At 36.0% G+C, this 4503-nt stretch overlaps 1 non-coding gene across 1 annotated transcript; it reads left to right on the top strand.

Annotated features, from left to right (window-relative positions):
* The first annotated feature begins 3770 nt into the window (after positions 1-3770).
* Positions 3771-3898, top strand: LOC149222704 (U6atac minor spliceosomal RNA). The gene has a single exon (XR_016249987.1). It is a non-coding gene; the product is annotated as a U6atac minor spliceosomal RNA (small nuclear RNA).
* Positions 3899-4503: the final 605 nt, after the last annotated feature.

The raw sequence follows: 4503 nt of genomic DNA, 5'->3' as shown, positions 1-4503 counted from the left end.
ACAAATTTGGTTAAGTATTTTTTAAATAAATGAGGATTCCAACCAATTGCTTGTACCTAGTACTATCTACTAATTCCCCCCTTCAAATTTTGAAAGTTTTAAATTCTACTCCATGGGGGTAAGAAAAGGTTTACAATATTCCATGCCACATTATTTTACCAATTCAGTGGCGTACTCGATTTGACTAAGGAAGATTTGATGAGGTTGTTGATTTACTTCAAGTCCAAGATAATAATGAAGTGGCTCCAAATTTGATATTTTGAAACATGCTTGAAGTTCTTCCTTGCCCTGTTTAATGTGATTTTCATTATTTTTTGCAATGACTAAGTCATCAACATAGAGTACAATAATCACAAAGTCCTTGTTTTGCAATTGGAAATACAATGTGTCATTTGATTCACTTCTTTGAAAACCCACCTTTTTAAGATAATCATCTATTTTTGCATACCAAGCTCGAGAAGCTTTTTTAAAGCCATATAATGCTTTCACTAACTTGCATATTTTATCTTCTTTTTTTTCGTTGTAACTGTACACCTTTTTAGTTGAATCATGAAGACAACTTCTTTGAGATCACCATTCGTAAAAGCACATTTGGAAACTATTTGATGTAATTTTCAACCTTGTTGATTAACGAAATTGAGAACTTATTCTAATTGTGTTCCATTTAGATGTTGGAACAAGATTTTTCATAACCTATTCTGAGCAAAACCTTTGATGATATACTTATCTATAGCAAATCATAGAAAGACCACATTAATCATGTTAATAATGTCCTATAATTTCTTGAGAATAATCAATTGTATGTAAAAAGATCCAAATATGTTTTTGGGAAACAAGAAGTGTTTGGGTTATATTGTTTCAAAGGAAGGGGTTAAGGTGGACCTCAAAAGATCTAAGCTATTACAAAATGGCCTATTCCTTGGAATATTAAGAGCCGTAGAGGATTTTTATGTAGAGGATATTCTCAGAAATTTGTGAAGAACTATGTACCCATTGTAGAGCCACATACATCTCTCTTGAATGAAAACTCATTTGTATGGAATGACAAGGATACCTTGACATTCTCTCGCTTAGAGGATGCCATGTCTTCTACACCAATATTGGCAACACCCAATTTTGTAAGGCATTTAGAGTTGAATGTAATGCATTAGGACAAGGAATTGAAGTAGTGTTGATGCAAGAAAGGAGACTGTTGCCTTTTGAAAGTAAACAATTCAAAGAAAAAGACTACGAAATCTACAAATAAAGGGAAACAGAAGCAATTTTACATGCAATAAACAAATAATGATAATATCACATTGGAAGACACTTAAAGTCAAGATAGACCATCACAACCTAAAGTACTTCTTGGAGAAAAGACTATCATCATAAGAGTAATACAAATGGGTAGCAAAAATGCAAGAGTTCATAACCATGGTTATTTGGGTAGAATTATGGTTCAATATCTTATAGTTAGATCATACACATGATATAAGGTTGAGATGTTGATTGACAATATCTTTTGTCATTTTCTGAGAACAATTTTGTGGACATTCTGTTTACTTGAATGATTATTTGACCTAGAAAATGACAACTAGATCCATCTACATTGTTGCTTGGCATTTGATTGAGTCGTTAGGCATTTTTAGGGATATGATAGGCGTGTAGTTGATTCACTTCTCATGATTCACTTTTTAGATATTGGAGTTAGTGAACAATTACATATGCTCTAGCTTACATGTTTACACAATGAGATTTTTTGTTAGGCAACAAATATCAATATAGCTTGAAAATATAGAGAAGAAGATCCACATCTTGAGAAGTAGATATAAAAAATGACAGATAAGCCTCTTCAAAGGGACAACCTCTTTTGATAATAAAACAAATGTACAAGAATGAGATGAGATGATTCTAGAACTATGTCTTCTTAATGTGTGTGTGTGTGTGTGAGAGAGAGAGAGAGAGAGGGTACAATTACAGTTAAGGGGTCTTGCTGACAACAATCATATAACATTAGAAATATAGTGTTAACAATGAAGTTTCCTTTTAACTACCCATTGATACCATTGATAGGGTTTTATCGCAAAGAACAAAATAAATAAGGAAATTCATTGCTTATCATCCATAACATTGATCTAGGTTGTACAAGGAATGAAATGAAAGGCAAGGAAGGAAATGAAAAACACATGAAGATAAATATTGCAAAGAGTACAATAATATAGTGAAAACCCAACTTCTATTAATTATGAAATAACAAAACATAGTAGAACACAAACTGGCTAGAATGGTGGTAGCTATCTTTAAAAAGAGAGAGAGATGATGGTACACTCAATTGCAAAAATTTATTACAAGAAGTCGAAAGAATGACCTTATAACATAAAGAAAGAAACCTAAAGGCCCAAAACCCTAACCCTAGAAGATACAGTGCCAAAAGGTTTGTAGTCCCTGAGGTGGTTAGTTGGTACATCAATTTTCCAGGGGCACATCTTTTGGATACAATGTTCATTTGGGGCATACAATAACTCTTTAGAAATAATTATATGAGGATTACAACTCTTGGTTATGTTGAAATTGGTAGCTTGGGAGGTACTCCAAACTCTAGGAGATAGGGTTATGGAGGAATTGGCACCACAAAAAGGCTTTGTGGGCTAAGAACCCAAGGTAGGGGTCTTGTACCCAAAGGGGTGGGCCCAAAACTAAGAAGAGATTTGATGATTTAACCCTTGGAAATGGTAGAGCACCCTTAAAGGAGCAAGGGGTTGTCAAGAACACCAAGAGGGGAGTTATGGATTAAGAGAAATGAATTTTTATGTGTTTTATGTGGGTTTGCAAAAAGGTTTCATGTAGGCTTGACATGAAATAAGCTCCTAAGGGTTAGTTGTTGCACACCTTAAGCAAACATATAAATAAAAGAGAGGAGCAACCTCATTTGACACATCCTAAGTGCAAGTTGTCATGGAGAATACCTTTGAGACAGTCATAGCTCTAAGAGGCCTAGTGAAGGAGAGAAAACAAGTATGTTTTGGGTTTGTTTCTCATGATTGTTTGGGACGAGTTTGAGCAAGGATAAATCAGCGAAGAGGAGGAGAATTCTGGATGGTTTTTGTGCTAGTTTGGAGGTTTAATTCTCTGATTTAGTATGTCGAGATTCTTCTGTTCACCGGGCAGAAAACTGAGCTGTTGTAGGTATCATCTTGTAGGACGAAAAGAGCAGTAGAAGGCTAACATTAGAGAAATTTTGAGGTCTAAAATGAGCCTCAAAACAAAAGTACAACAAAAATCAACTTTATAAGAACCAATAGGATTCAAGATGATGATTTCAACCATGGGGTATGATTCACCATTTTTTGAGTAAAAAAAAAAAAAAAAAAAAACCCTACTTTTTTAGCTTGTATTTTCAACTTAACTCCCTACTGCTTTACTCAATTTTTGAGTGGGAGCACTCATTGGATGTGGAATTTAATTCTCCATCCAAAGATTACCCATGTTGCATACTTTTGATGATCCATACTACATGAAAATGAGAAATACATGAAAAATGTGATTGCATTCACATTTTTTCATTTATTTATCATTTTTCGTGTAATAAGGTCCATCGAAAGTATGCAACATGGGTACTCTTTGGATGGATAATTAAATTTCACATCCAATGAGTATTCCTGTTCGAAATTTGAGTGAAGCTGTAGGGAGATAAGTTGAAAAAATAGTTTTTTTCTGTTTTCCCTCTAAAATTTGAAGTAATCTAATCCTATTTTATTATTACAACTATTGTTTTATAATATTCCTCATAAGTGTTCGTAGAAAGGAGAGATGGTTGGCATCTCCCTTGAAAAGGACGGGAATAGTCTTCGGACTTTCTTATCACACGTGGTTAAGTCTCTCCATCCCCTCACCGGGGTGGATCTTACCGCAAGTTTTTAATAATCGCGCACGCAACAACCCAGCCCGAGCCTGTGCTAACCTAGCCGCCACTGCCCCTGTAGATCCCTCTATCGGCAGCCTCCTGATGCTGAGGCCAACCAGACCATGTAGCCCTTTGAGGAGGGAGATCCTCACCCTTCCTTGCAGCCAGGGAATGACGAAAACACAGAAGCCTTCGCATCTCTGATCGCAGAGAATGGAGCTCCAAGGAACAGGCCATCGGTCAATAAATTTGTAAAGAAACTTGAAAGTATCCCAGAGATTTCTCTTCCTCCAGCACTTCCAAGAAGAGCAGCCATCTCTCTCGCAAAACGCGTACTCGTTGGACAGTTCACTGGCCTATGGCCTTCACCCAAATCAATGCAAAAATGGGTAGAAAGAAATTGGAATGAAACCACACAAGGGAAGATAGCAATACGATTTTGTGGAAGGGGTTACTACACCTTTCTCTTTGAAACAAAAGAGGACAGAGACCTGATATTTACAAACGGAGTTTACTTCATGGACTCCAGAGGTTAATACCTGAACAGGTGGACGCTAGACTTTGATCCGAAGATGGATGTCCCAAATGCAGTGCCTATGTGGGTCAGGCTCCCACATCTT

The sequence above is a fragment of the Pinus tabuliformis genome, chromosome Q (assembly GCF_031772625.1).
Source record: "Pinus tabuliformis cultivar Carrire ecotype Pingquan chromosome Q, CPIR1, whole genome shotgun sequence".
Lineage (NCBI taxonomy): Eukaryota > Viridiplantae > Streptophyta > Pinopsida > Pinales > Pinaceae > Pinus > Pinus tabuliformis.
Note: the sequence above shows the minus strand (reverse complement) of the source record. Positions and strands in the feature narration are given on the sequence as shown.